The 15,380-nt window shown below is 46.2% G+C and overlaps 1 long non-coding RNA gene across 1 annotated transcript; it reads right to left on the bottom strand.

Moving 5' to 3' along the window:
- Window positions 1-5,109: 5,109 nt before the first annotated feature.
- LOC308464404 lies at window positions 5,110-9,883 on the bottom strand. Its single transcript, XR_013980016.1, has 3 exons — window positions 9,611-9,883; window positions 5,660-5,775; window positions 5,110-5,413 (listed from the first exon to the last, which is right to left on the bottom strand). It is a non-coding gene; the product is annotated as an uncharacterized lncRNA (long non-coding RNA).
- Between the last annotated feature and the right edge of the window lie 5,497 nt (window positions 9,884-15,380).

Here is a 15,380-nt window from a genome sequence, read left to right as displayed (position 1 = left end):
TAGAGCACATTGTCAAATTAAGAGCACGTTGTCACGAAATTCATGGTAGCTGCTGCTGAAGCCAAAACAACAAAATGTCTTCTGGCACCTTGGAGATAAGCATATTTATTATGGAAAAAAACTTTAATGGACTAGAAGCTACTTCCTCAGATTCCTGCAGATGTGAACACAATGGGCTATACCTTTATCTGCCTTGTTACTCCTGTGGGAACGTTTTCTTGCTTGGAATGGGTTGGGCAATAAATGGTGGTCTTTGCACCTTTTAAGTCCTTCCTGGCCAGGGTGCTAAATAAAATAATCCAGGTTGGCTTCTCTGAAAGGAGTGCTCTTAGGACTTATACACACTTACCTTTCCTCTGCTCTTTCCAGGCACGGTCCATGATTTAAAGCTCTGTGTCCAAGCACCTTCCCTTCTTCTTCTTCTTTTACTCTGAAGATTTTCCCATGAAAATCTGCTCTTTAAAGCTCAGCCAGAGCAAACGTCAATCTACAGGGAATCCAAATGAACCTTTGGTCCAATTCAGCTTTAAAGAGTGTGCTTTTGCAAGGAAAGCTCGGGGCGAAGAATCCACCTAAAGCATAAAATAAATAAAAATGCTCAGACACAGAGCATTAAAGTGCAGACATCTGCCTGGAAAGAGTGGGGCAAAAGATAAGTGTGGGCAAGTCCTCAGTTTGGGGGATGGCCATTTAAGATAATGTTATTTTCTGCCCCTGTCATGTATAGTGAGCCAGAACTGACTCTGATGCTGAAGTTTCCCACCTGCAACACACCTACTGCTGTCCTTAGAGGGGCACACTCCCAAGGGGCAGACCCTTGGGAGCGTATCCATTAGATCCTTATTCCACCACATAGGACTCAGCTGCCTGGAAAGCAGGACATGCTATTCCGAGGCAGTTGTCTATTGTGACGTTTGGTAATTTATCCCCTTTCAAGTGACATTTTATATTACACATTTCCCAGCACATCCTAATTACAAGGTAAATAAACAGGGCCCTCCCTTCCAGTTATTTTGTGATGCTGTTCTATTACCAGCAAAGGGAGACTCCATGAGAAGGACGTGACAGGCAGTTCTTGCCAGCCAGCAATTATGTTTATGGCTTCCTGTGCTTTTCCTTGCAGTGGTCCTTCGTGCTGAGGATGGTTTTCCTTTCTCTCTCTCTCTCTCTGCTTCCTGCTTTTGCGTCTTCTTTAGCCGCCTCCTTCCATCTTGGTCTAGTTATGTTTATCCTGGAGAAATGGAGAACTAGGGATGTCACAAGGAATAGGATAGGTGCACTCACAAAAGCATGCTTCCTCATGAACAGGGATAGAATGAGGAGGGCTTGCTCCACACAACCCATGAGTGCCTCCTGCCATCTTCACCCCCCAGCCCCCAGTCCCCTCCATTGCACAGGGCAAGAGAAGGGGAGGCAGTAGCAGTGGAGGCAAAAATGGAAGCTGTACAGATGCTTTGAACATCCATTTTCCATGTGGGATAAGGGGCTGGGACTACATTTTCCATCCCTCTCAGTTGGGAAAATTACTCTATTTGCATCTGTTTCTTCTGGTTCCAGGGCCAGCAGAATTATGTGCAACCTTTTTTTGATACTCAGACAGTTTTACGCTGCTGCAGTGAAGCTTGAATGTCCCACCTTATTGCAAGATTGCTTAAGCAAGGTCCCAAACTCCTTGCTTCTCATTCTCTTTTATTCAACCTGATTTGCAGCAAGTCCATGAGGAGCTGTCCATAGTGCTGACCACCTGGGACTCTGCTTGGTCTTGAGCTTGGCCAGTCGATCTCTGAAATCTTCAGTCTGGAGTGGGACTTTACTCTTCACTTCTATACCCCCCCCCCCCCAAAAAAAGATTAGTTCCTGGTGGTGTAAGAGTAAGAAGACTCTGCCATCAGAGAAACCTACCTGCTATATTTCTGCACAGGCTTCTCTTCTGACCGAGCCTCCTAACTGGAGAAAATGAAACATAGAATCATAGAACTGTAGAGTTGGAAGTGATCCCAATGGTCATCTAGTCCAAGTCCCTGCAATGCAAAAATTCCAACTAAAGCATCCGTGACAGATGGCCATCCAAGTTCTGCTTAAAAACCTTCAAGGGAGAAGAGTCTTCTGAGGAAATCCATTCCACTGTCAAACAGCTCTTACCATCATAAAGTTCTTCATGATGGTTACTTAGAATCTCCTTTCTTGTAACCATTGGTTTTGGTCTTACCCTGCAGAGCAGGAGAAAACGAGCTTGCTCCATCTTTACCCAACTCCTGCAACTATTCCTCATAAGACTTGATTTCCTTGATCATCTTGGCTGCCCTCCTCTGCACATGTTCCAGCTTGACCAAATTCTTCTTAAACTGTGGTGCCCAGAACTGTACATAGTACTCCAGGTATAGTCTCACCAAGGCAGACTAGAGCAGGACTATTACAGTACTTCAATTGACCGGGACACTATACTTCAGTTGATGCACTCTAGAATAGCATTATCTTCTTTTGCTGCTGTGTCACACTGTTGACTCATGTTAAGCTTGTGGTCTACTAAGCCCCCAGATCTTTTTCACATGTACTACTGACAAGCCATGTGTCTCCCATCTTATATTTGTGGAGATGATTCTAGGACCTTTACTGGTATCAGCATCAAACTGACCGGTTGGTAGTTACCTGGGTCTTCTTTTTTCACCATTTGAAGATGGGGACAACATTTCCTGCCCTCCAGTCTGTAGGGACCTCACCCTTTTTGTGTGTGTTTTTTTTAGAAAAAGAGTTTGGACTTGATATCCCACCTTTCACTCCCCTTAAGGAGTCTCAAAGCGGCTAACAATCTCCTTTCCCTTCCACCCCCACAACAAACACTCTGTGAGGTGAGTGAGGCTGAGAGACTTCAGAGAAGTGTGACTAGACCAAAGTCACCCAGCAGCTGCATGTGGAAGAGCTGGGAATTGAACCCGGTTCACCTGATTACGAGTCCACTGCTCTTAACCACTACACCACACTGGCTCTCTGACCTCACCTGTTCTCTGATAATTCTCAAAGATTATAGACATAGGCTCCAATAATACACCTGCAAATGAAAAAATGACTAAAAGCAGGGGCAATGTCACAGTTAGGGAAGTATGTGGCATGCTACGTGGAACTGGGCTAGCAGAGAATCTTGCTCCCAGAAGCTCCCTCCTCCTGCAAGCCATCTGCCGTCCTTGCCTGGGTCTTGCACTACAGCTTGTCTGGCCTGATCGCCACAATTTCTTTTTTTCACTGCTCCTGATAAAAAAGTTAGATTAAGAGACATCTTGCAGCTCTATGAGCAGAGATTCTCTCCCCCTCCAATATGGGAGCATTCCAAATTAAAACTTATCTTCTACTGGCCACAAATTGAATCAGCATTGTGAAGATCAGATGTGATGCCCAACATAACCAGGTTTTGTCAAGACAGATTAAAAGCACCAACCTCTGAGACATGTTGGGCTCAAAATGTCTTTTAACAAAGAAATGAAAGTGCTATAGTTGGAAGGAGGGGACTTTCTACTTCATGGACCAGCAGCCAGAGGAGTTTGAAGCCTTATCTATCTATAAAGATGAACCAAGATCTCCCGCAACACCCATGGCCAATGTTATGCCACTTGAAATGTATTATTCAGTGCTGCTATTATTATTATTATTATTATTATTATTATTATTATTGAGATCTCTTGCCATTGAATGCATGAGTATGTGCATTATGGACAGTTTTGAGTACGGCTTCCATAAGTCCGGAATTTCCCAGACATAGCTGGAATACTGTAGTCAGAAGCAGTGTCCGGGTGGGAAAACCTGGACATATGGCAACCCATGCCGGCAGTGTCATTTTTGGCAATGTTCCTTTAAAAATGGCTCAAAAACTTTGGGCAAAACTAAAAAAAGGCTCAACAGCTTTGCCAAAAAGGCTCAGTTTTTGAAATATGGCAACCCTAGTTTTAAGGCAATTCCCAGAGTCCTCATCCATAACCACAGTATTCATGGAATTTTCATGGATACTTTAACTTCTCTGGTGGAAATTGCCCATGTTGCAGAGTTAAATAAATTGGTGCAACTTCTGTGAAGAAAGTAAGCATTTGTGGGGGTGGGAGGGGAACCTTCACACAGAAACTAGGGTGAGGACAGATTGTTTGCTGCAGGCAAGAAGGGAGCAGCAAGGCAAAGAGGTTTGGAGGCTGCCCACCTGTGCTGTCATCAGTCTTCATACCCAGCTTGTAAGCCTCCCAGACTCACCTGATTGACCACTGTAGAAAACAGAAGTATTAACCAGGTGGACCTTTGGTTTGGCTCAGCAAGACTGCTCTCACATTCTCCATTCTTGTGGCAAACAGGTTGTTGTTTTTTCTTTCGCAGTGGGTATGGAGCTACTGGGTGAATAGTCTTGGCATGCATTAGGAGCTTGTAGGACTAAGTAGGTGCTTGATTCCATCCATCCCTCATTCTTTAGATCAGGCATAGGCAAACTCAGCCCTGCAGATGTTTTGAGGCTGCAATTCCCATCATCCCTGACCGCTGGTCCTGTTAGCTAGGGATGATGGGTATTGTAGTCCCAAAACATCTGAAGGGCTGAGTTTGCCTATGCCTGCTTTAGATCATTTCTCAGCATTCTGTCTTTCCCAAGCGTGTGGGGAGAGGTAGATGAGGGAGGTGAGCAAGCAAGGCTTCTTCAGGAACTGCTGTGCGGCAGAGATATGTTCAGATGGACTTATAAAAGACACATACAGGATGATTAATTTGTGTATCGGTAAATCTCACTTTCCTCTGTCGTTTTCTTTGCATGTGCAAATTGGTCTTGGCATTAATTAAGCTGATTTCGTTACACTCTCTTTAATTTGTCAGGATAGTCTTTCTTTGCTGGACAAAGAGGAAAATGCTTTGGAGAACTGTCACAACTGCAGTTGTGTTGTGTGCTTGCCCCCTTTCCCTTAGAGAGCCACCCAGAGAAGAAGAGTCGTTATCAATTAGGCCTTTTTGCATGCCGATGAGCTTCGTCATTTGAGTTTAGCCAGATTTGCAAATACTGACAGAGTGAGTTGACCCTTTGTATACTTTCACTTTACTATACTGCTGTGCAAAGGAGGCTCGTGCCAGAACTGGTAACGAATCAGACTTTATTTTGCATGGGTCTCTTCTGAAATGAGGCCTTTTTAGGCCAAGGAATATCTTTAAATTTCATCTGTAATTGCAGAGCAAACAAATTCCTAAGCTCCATTCTCCTCCTCCTTTTCTTTCTTGCCGGCATCACATGGCTGAAATAGGAAAGAGAGTCTTACTCTCCTAATTAAGGCCTGGTTTGATTTCTGCAGTCTCTTCTGTCAGATGGTCTTTAGTCTTTCGGAGGTATTCTTCTGCTCGAGTTACTTAAAGCTTACTGGAACACCTATTTATAGTCGGCTCCCCCATAGTGATCTGCCTGAATTAAAATTATAACAGAGGGAGGGGGGGGAAGAGGGAGAGTCTGTAACTAAGAAAGCATTACCACGGTGACAGGCGTTGCACATTAAGAAAAAGGCAGGCAGCCTTGCGATTCCCTCGGTGGAAAAATTAGATGAGAAAGAGAAACGCTTTAAGCCACCAGCTAGTTGGCATAACAAAACTGCACAACCCCCCTCCCTCCCTCCCTCCCATTCTCTCTCTTTTTTAAAGGACACCCTCCTACCTGATTTTGCCAGCTCAGTTTTGCAGCTGGGAATCTGTGGCTGTATCTCTGCTCTGTGGGAGCCCAGTCTGGACACCAGGGAAGCAGTAGCAGCTCCTCTCTCTCTGGTGTGGCCACTGGAGAGCAGAGAGAAGGGTACTGGCCGTTACTGGTTGAACAGCCTGCAGAGCAGGTGATTGAAAAAGCCTGGAGCTTAATGTTCCAAGAAGAGTTCAGTTTAGTGCTGCCAGGAGTGCATGAGGGTGGGAAATCAGCTGAGCCTCTCCTGACAGTTCCTCATATATTGAAGGCAACTGAAAAGATCCTGAACTAGATCCCAGGGCAGAAGATTTGTTCCCTTGTTGCAATAAGGCAACAAAAAGAGGACATGGTGGTGAAGGCTTTCCACTTTCTTTTCAGCTGCCCTCAACACTTATGTTACCAGATCTTTTTCAATGAACCCGGGGACACTTTTCAGCTTCAATGGGGACTGGTTTGTAAATCTGTGGACTGTCCCTGGGAAACGGGAACGTCTGGTAAGCTTACTCAACACTGGTATCAGCTCTTTCTTGTTGGTTTGGGCATCAAGCCCGGAAGCAAGCAAAGCAAGAAGGATCTTAATAATAATTATTTTTAAATTTTATTATTTGTACCCCACCCATCTGACTGAGTTGCCCCCGCCACTCTAGGTGGCTTCCAACAAATATAAAAACATCAAGCATTAAAACATTAACTTCAGGTTAAGAGCATGGATTTGGGGAGGGGGTAGGCAGAATGGTCTGAAGCTTTTCAGGTGCAAGTTTGTTGGCGATAAAGGAGAACAGCCACCAGAAGGAAGCAAAGTTGTGCTGCAGGCAAATTCATACTATTGGTGTCATTAAACAAACAAAATTCAAACCCCACAAACTTCATTATCAGGTATTCTCAGCATGACTGCAAACGAAGAGAAGTGGAGGGAATGAAGATAAATCTTACAGAGGGTAGGAAGAGAGGAGTCCCACATACCCTGCAATCTGGTTTTGCAAGATCCCTCAAAGAATATACAGTGGTACCTTGGTTTAAGAACAGCTTAGTTTATGAACAACTTGGATAAAGAACGCTGCAAACCCGGAAGTAGGTGTTTTGGTTTGTGAACTTTGCCTTGGAAGCAGAACATGTTCCACTTCCTGTTGAGTGTGTTCCGTTTGTAAATTGAGCCCCCTGCTGCTAATTAGAGGCTTCCTGTTGAGTCTGTCGGCTGTTGAGTCCCAACCACCCACACAACACAGAGGTGACATTTGGAGCTTTTGTTTTTGCTATTATTTGCGTTTTTGTTTGTATGGCTTTTTCATTTTTTTGACTGTGACTTGTTCTTCATTTTATGGGACTGACTTGTGACTGTGGCTTGTTACTTGGTTTTTGGGACTTGTTTTTGTGACTGTGTGGAACCCAGTTCAGCTACTGGTTGATTGTGTGACTGCAGAAATGGATAAATGCCCCCCACCCAAACAATGACTATCATCAGTGCACGTAAGGGAATTTTTTTTTTATCATCTTACAATACTGTCTTATTTATTTTATAGTACAGTACATTGATTATTGCCTTCATTTTATGGATCAATGGTCTCGTTAGATAGTAAAATTCATGTTAAATTGCTGTTTTAGGGGTTTGTCTGGAACGGATTAATCAATTTTCCATTACTTTCTATGGGAAAGCGTGCCTTGGTTTAAGAACACTTTGGTTTAAGAACGGACTTCCGGAACAGATTAAGTTTGTAAACTGAGGTACCACTGTACCCTCCTGCTTTGAATATCTAAGAACAATTGAAGATCCCTGTCAGATCAGACAAAAGGCACATCTAGTCCAAAATTCTGTTTTCACGGTGGCCAATCAGGTGCCTCTTCTGGGAAGCCCGGGAGCAAGACTTGAGCTCAACAAGACTTTTTCCACTTTTGATCCCAAGCAACTTGTATTCAGAGGTGTACTGTCCGTGACAGTGGAGGCAGAACATAGCCATCATAACTAGTAACTATTTGCAGCCTCATCTCCCACAAATTGGTCCAAACCTATTTCAAAGTCATCCAAATCAATGGCAATCACTACATCGCATGGGAACAAATATCATAGTTTAACTATGTGAAGAAGCACTTGCTTTTGCCTGTCCCAAGTCTTCCAATATTCTGCTTTCTTGGATGATCCCATGAGGTCCTAGTACCTCTTTGCCCTGGCTTTTAACACTTGAAGTGTATATTTTTAGGACCCACCATATTTTTGTAATTGTAAGTGGTTTTAAACTGTTTTAAATATTGTGTTGTAATGTCCCACCCTGGGACCTTAGGGTGATGGGCAGCTAATAAATTTAAGAATTAAATAATAAAAATATGATGGGGAGAGTTTGTCTGTTCCCCCACCATGCCTAATTTTATGCACCTCTATCCTTTCTCACCTTTTTTTCTAAGCTGAAATGCCCCCTTTAGGGGAGTTGCTGCACCAGCCCCCAGATCATTTTCATTGCATGACTTTTCATGGCCAACTTAAACATGGTCTCCATGTTCGGGGGTGGGGGGGGTGGGACTTAGAATGTAAATTCAGACCAGGCATTGGCCTCGGAAACAAGCATCTTGGATAGCTCAGTTGGTTAGAGTGTGGTGCTGATGATGCCAAGGATGTGGTTTCGGTCCTCATGTGGGGCAGCTGCATATTCCTGCATTGTGTGGGGTTGGACTAGAGATCCTCAGGGTCCCTTCCAACTCTAGAATCCTATGATTGTATGATCTTGGGATAAAAAGATGGAATGGGCACTACTTGATAGGGAGATGTATCAAAGCTGGTGATTGCAGGGCTGTGGACCTGGTGGAAGGTAACAGATGTTTGCAGGGTGTATATGGAAGATGGCAACAGTGTGAATTATCAGCCAGCTTCAGCCTTGTCACATCCTGTTGCCAGATGATTGCCTGCTTTCTAAAAGAAGGGCTGTGGTGGAGAGGAGATATGTTTCAAAAAATGTAAGAATAGAAGAATAGCCCTGATGGATCAGCTCAAAGGCATCCCGTTCTCACAATGGCCAACCTGATGCATATAGGAAGCCCATCCTGACTGCAACTGGTACCCAAGAAGCATCACTTCCTCTGGTGGAGGTGGGGGGGGGGTAGAACACATCTGCCAGGATTTATCAGTGTGACTGCACCCTGACAGGTCCTCTTGCATCCTTAAGGTACAATATAGTTTAGGTCAAGATGCCCCAATCCTTGAATTCCACCTGCACCCTAAAACAGGACCTCAGGTTTCCTTCCAACTCTATGATTCTATAGTAGCCCAGAATCGCATTTCACAAATGTGCCACATTCTGAAGGGCTGAAGAACTGTTGTGCAGCACAGCTAGCTGGGCAGCAGATAGCTTCAAGAGGCCACTCTGGTTTTTGCAGGAGCAAGTATGAGCCAGTTGCATCACTGAAACCACATGGTTGACAAGTCAGCATATGTTTGAATAGCCCTTTATGAAAGCTGGGGCAATAAACACAGTGTTACAGACCAGGTTTTGAACCTGGCAATGTACTAGGGTTTGTAGGGCTTGAATCTCATGGCCTGTTGTTGGCACTGAGCCAAGTGAGCTGTCTGAAACGGTGTGCTCAGGCTTCAGCAATGCCCTCTCCAGGCAGAGAAGAGGTGGTATCAATTGCAGAGCTAAGTTAGCCACCTTGCAGTGTGCTTGCTCCGCTAGTGAAACATATTGAGCTAGTGAAATGTTGCTGTGCAAGAGATTGCAAAAGCAGTTGGTCTGTGTACCGGATGCAGCCAATGCCTGAGACCTGGACTGAATTGGGGGGGGGGGCAGTCCTGCACATTGCTTGACTGGATTGCTGTTGCTCAGGTGACCCAGAGAAATCTGGGGCTGTCAGGAGGCGGTGGGGTCAGACAGGATTGAGAGGCAGGCGCTGGGGTGGGAAGAAGGGGAAAATGCAAAAATTCCTAAGAGAATAAGAGTGACTTACCTGACTGGCCATGTCATTGTGGGAGAAAGTAGGAGTGGAGTGGCGGTGGATGCCTTTGAATGCAGAGTGCAGACCTTTCTGCCTAGTCTCTCCTCCCCATCCAGTGCCCCATTCCTTGAAGCCACACTGTGCAGGATGGATATCCAGAGCTCCAGTGCTGAGCTTCCCCTGGCATGGCCCATTAGCACAGCAGTAGCAGCAGCAGGTGCAAGGAAGAAGCCGAGAGGTTGAACTCTGCTCCAATTTGCAGGGCTAGAGTTAATATTTGCTGAAAGGACTGGTCTGCCAATCCGTTACAATGATGCCTATTTGCAAGTGTAGCTGAATTCTCATTAGCCAGCATGAGACATGGGCACGGGGAAGGCGCAGGGAGCAGATTTGCCGCTGTTCCAGAAAATGGAGGGAGCCGCAGCCTTTGCTGACATTCTGAGTGCTTCAGCCCCTCGTCCTGCTAGAGATGCAAAATAGAAATGGCATTTCTGAATACGCCTGACAGTTCGCTCCGTGTGGAACCTGTTGAGTTGTGACTCGGTGCGTTTCGGAAGCACTGATAGAATTAAAGAAATGTTAATGCATGCAGCTCGCTTGCCGGCTGCCTTGCCACACACCCGCCCAGTAATAAAGAGTTCGCAGCTGAACAAAAAAAAATCACCGGTTGCTCTTCGGCGACAATTCTGATGATTTTATTCTGGGTGGCTAGGAATGTTCATGAGATCATGTAGCCTCAGGGATGGAAGGCATCAAAGGCCCAGTCCTCCACATTCATGACTCCTTGCAGGCCTTTCTGTGCCCCCCCCCCATTTAATTTGTGCAACTCAGACCACTATATATAATGTCAAAAGCAGACCAATGCCCAGAGTGGTGTTGATCAGAAAGCAGAGAATCTGAGAATTGGAGGAGAGGTTGTGGGACATCTCAGCCAACCCCTCTTATTCCATGTTGGAAGTCCAGAGCTGGTCTGGATGTGGACAATGTAGAAGTGTAACTGAAGGTAGGGAGGTCTAGGTATGGGTAGCTTCTGAAATGGAGGTAAGCAAGGAATTAGCAACGGACTGCCGCTGAGTACCATGATGGAAGAAAAGGAGGATATAAAAATCACATATAGACAAAACTGGGGTTAACAATACAAAACTCATAGTAGCAGAGACCTTACAAACATGGGTCTTACCCATAGAGGCTAGTGGCATGGGGCGCTAAGTTCTGGAGGGCGCCAGGGAAGAGGCAGAGGCTGGATGCGGCACCCCCTGGCATCAGCTTACCGCCCTCACCCTTGCCCACCTCTGCCATGCTGCGCCAAAGCAGCGCCGCGCCTGGAGCCTCCATCTTCCATGGCCACCGCGGCATAAAGCAGCCAGCTGAGCCGGGAGGCGCCGTGTCCAGCCTCAGCCTCTTCCCTGCCGGAGGAGCTGCTCTCCAGCCACTGCCCTCCAGCCGCTGCCCACCTCCAGCCCTGCCGGCAGTGCCGTCCTCCCTAAAAAACTCTGGGAAATGGGGGGGAGGGAGCTTTGCACCACGGTGCTGGGTATGCTTGGGACGGCCCTGCTTACAAGAGGCAGTTCAATCTCCCATTATCCCACTGGATAGCTCAGTTGGTAAGAGTGTAGTGCTAGTAACACCAAGGTTGCAAGTTCGATCCCTGTTTGGGGTAGTTCATTGCAAGGGATTGGACTAGATCATGGGTGGGCAAACTAAGGCCCAGGGGCCAGATCCAGCCCAATTGCCTTCTAAATCCGGCCCATGGGCGGTCTGGGAATCAGTGTGTTTTTACATGAGTAGAATGTGTCCTTTTATTTAAAATGCATCTTTGGGTTATTTGTGGGGCATAGGAATTCTTTCATTCCCCCCCCCCAAATATGGTCTGGCCCCCACAAAGTCTGAGGGACAGTGGACCGGCCCCCTGCTGAAAAAGCTCGCTGACCCCTGGATTTGATGATCCTCAGGGTCCCTTCCAACTCTAGAATCCTATGATTGTATGATCTTGGGATAAAAAGGTGGAATGAGCACTACTTGAAAGGGAGATGTATCAAAGCTGGTGATTGCAGGGCTGTGGACCTGGTGGAAGGTAGCAGATGTTTGCAGGGTGTGTTTGTATATGGAAGATGGCAACAGTGTGAATTATCAGCCGGCTATGGTGGAGAGGAGATATGTTTCAAAAAATGTAAGAATAGAAGAATAGCCCTGATGGATCAGCTCAAAGGCATCCCATTCTCACAGTGGCCAACCTGATGCATATAGGAAGCAGGACCTGAGTGCAAATGTTACTCAGAAGCAGCACTTCCTCTGATGGGGGGGGGGGTAGAACACATCTGCCAGGGTTTATCAGTGTGACTGCACCCTGACAAGTCCTCTTGCATCCTTAAGGTACAATATAGTTTCGGTCAAGATGCCCTAACCCTTGAATTCCACCTGCCCTCTAAAACAGAATCTGTACATCTGAAGGAAGCTCCCCATATAGTTTCTCCTCTATGCCATCTGAATTATTCAAAAAACCTGCTGCTTGCTAGTTAATCTGGTGATCTAATCTGTGTCTTCAGGCTAATCGTTGACTTCGTGGGAGTCGCTAGTTAATCTGCACATTGGAAAGCCTGGCTTTTACTTTGGCGTTCAAATGAGATTATGTCCCTCAAGATCTTTCCTTGCCTCTGAATACCTGAAAAAGAAGCAAGACGAGAGTATGAGCAATTCGTTTCACCTTGCCACCCCCACCTCCCAGAAGGTACGCAAAACCCCTTTTGTGTGGCTCACTTTGCATTTCCTCCAAGCAGCTGCAAAAGGGTGACTTCGGTTGCGAAGAGGCAAAGGAGACTGACAACCAGCGACTCTAAACCAGCTTTCCACCTCCTCCCCCGCTTCACCCTTTCCCTTTTCACACACTCCTAATTTTGAGCCTTGAACGTTTTTAATGACAGCCTTCATGGTTTGATGGAGGATTTTACACTAATGCAAGGCATTACCTAGTTCATTTGGATAGAAGAGGGTATAATTTTGCACGGTCAAAGTCATTGCTATTTGAGCTAAAAGTTCCATTATGCGGCACCACCCACCCAGGTTTTGAGAGCCAGGAGAGATAAGTACTGTTTCATTAATGGCTGTCCTCAGGAGTTTATTCAAATGATGGCTCCTGGTCTGGTCTGGAGCGGAATATGGGAGAAGCGCCAGAGGACTGGGGGAGCTTGATGGATGAGTGGCTTACAGAGAGTTGGCTGCAGGGTGGGCAACAGCCCTCTTCCAGGCAGCTTTCTCCAAAGCAGTAAGTTTCTGCGAAGCTTAAACTCCCCCTGACCTCCATGCTTGGCTTGTTCCCTTAGAGGAATATCTGGTCAGATATGGAAGAGAGAATTTAGGAAGAAGTGCTGGTCTGCACTCAGTTGCACTTGTTCTGTGTAGAGAACACTTCTGCTCCTGCTGCTGCCCACCTTAGGGGAGACGGCCGGATCCTGGCTAGCCAAATATATTTGTAGACCGGTTTTTCAACTTAAACAACAACTCCCTCTACCCCTTCGTGGAGTACTCTCCACGAAAGGAAAAAGAGATGAGGGAGGTTTGATTTTAATTTGTTTCTTAGCAAAATAACGATTAGGAAAGAAACTGACCACCCCAACAGTCTGGCTCTGCCGCTTCAGCCCTGTAGACACAAAGCCCATAGGAGAATAATGACTGTGATTTGCTGTGATTAAAAGTTAGAGGTGTCCGACAAAATGAAAGACCTCTCTCCCCCCCCCCTGCAATCTTCTCCTCTCTCTTTTCTGCCCTCCCCTCTCTCAAGTTTGGGGCAGTTCACCTGTCAGCTTGGTTTCATTTCTCAGAAAGGGAGGGGAGTTTGTTCATTCGGTTTTCTGGAAAAAAAATGAGCTACTCGCTCACCCACCATGGCACACCTTGGTCAACAGCACGTTCCAATTTGGGAATGTGAGAGTCTGCCCCAAATCACCCCAATTAACCTCATTCTTTTGGGTACAGATTAAACCAGCAGACACTCCTTTTATAAGTCTGCCTTTCGTGATACTTCCAGGTGCTGAGTATTTTTTTTTTTTTAAAAAAAGAAGAGACCAATGATTAAGAAAGCTCACAATAACAAAAGCATATTCAATAAAGCATAGGCCTAGAAATTGCGGCAGAGAAAATCTCACCATTCGGCATAGAATACAGTATACTCAGATGTTAAACATAAAAGGGTCTCTTGGCTTGGTAGTGGAAAGACATTAAGGAAGATGCTCTGTAGGTGGGCTCCTGGACTTTTAATAATTGTGTGGAAAAGGGAAGTTGGGCAGGTTACTATTCAAGTATCCTTTCCATTTGACCAGCCTCATGTCAGGCAAGAGAGCTGAGCAGCACAGCTGATGGGACTGTCACAGTTTTCAATGGGATATAAGACCAACTTAGTTTAGTTGGATTGGATCTCCTTTTGAATGATGGAGGAGCTCAAGGGCATTTCAGAACTATCTCCTTGTTAACTCCTCCCTTTGGTCACTTATGCGGCATGGCCTTTAAGCGATACACGGAGCTGTGCCTTCTGTGCATCAGCCGAACAAGCGTTTGCCTTCTTCCGTCTGCTGTTCTTTTCTATTCCTGGCATAATAGAGAGCTGTCAAGAATTTCAAAACAAAACCTCACCTGCCAACCCCACCTGTGCTCCAAACCAGCCTTGTGCAGATTATCTGATTCCTGATGGATGAGCACAGGCAGCTGCAACCGGTTCGGACAAAAACACTTTGCACCTGGCCTGTAAACCCCAAGTTTATCCCCATGTACCAGCACACCAAGGCAGGCCTGTTCCTGACCACACTCCTGCACCACCAGAGTGGGGAATACGGATAATACGTTTGGAGCCACTCCAGATGCGTCGGAAAGCAGCCCCGCCATCACTCCAAACAGCTGGTGTGCCTAATCCCTTTTCCAAGCAAAGTAGCAAAATATATAATTATGAGCTCTGCAGACAGGGAGACGGAGAGCAAACCATTAGGCTTGTTTATGGCACCACATTGAGTGGGATACCCACCCAGGCCCTTCCTGCCTGGCAGAGGATGTGAAGGGATCCGTATGCAGGAGGAGCCCAGAGGTTTCCTGATGATGTTTGCCCAATAATAATTTTGAGTAATTATGTGCGTTCCCAGCTCTCGCATAATTAAGCCAAAAGAATCAGATCCTTTAACTCATTCCTTGATCATTTCCATATGATTACTACTTGCACAACTCTCATTTCCTTTGGCTTTGTTTCCGGATGCATTGGCGCGTCTCAACATTAGGGTGAACTCGAAAGCGCTGGCTCTTGTGCAGCCATTTCTGCGCTGCTTGCTTCTAGTTTCCCCCTCCCCATTTTGGGCTTGTGCACACTGAGCAAAGCAAACGCTGAGTCAGCAGGGACAGAGGTGGCCGGCAGCAGCAATAACTCCTCCACCATCTTCTGTGTTCACGGAAGCCGCAGAAAGCAACCAGAACCACAACTGCAAAAGCCCCAGGAAGGGCAAGGGTGGAACAGGTGTGTGTGTGGATGCAGAGGGAGGACGTCCAATTCTCATCAGCTACGGGTGGCGGCAGCAGCAGCAGCAAAAGCGAACATGCTGACAAGTTGTATGTGTTTTACATGCCCATTAACTCCCTTGCTCAATAAAAGATGTGCCGTTTCTGCAGCCCTGGCCTATCAGCAGTGCCACACGTGGCACTTAAGCTGCTTTAGAGACAAGGAGAAAAAGGCACTTACCAGCCTGACAGCAGCAACAACAATCACCCTTTAGAGGGTATTCGGGGGGAAATATATGGGGCCGATGTG

This window comes from Podarcis pityusensis, assembly GCF_964106645.2.
Source record: "Podarcis pityusensis genome assembly, chromosome: 15".
Lineage (NCBI taxonomy): Eukaryota > Metazoa > Chordata > Lepidosauria > Squamata > Lacertidae > Podarcis > Podarcis pityusensis.
Note: the sequence above shows the minus strand (reverse complement) of the source record. Positions and strands in the feature narration are given on the sequence as shown.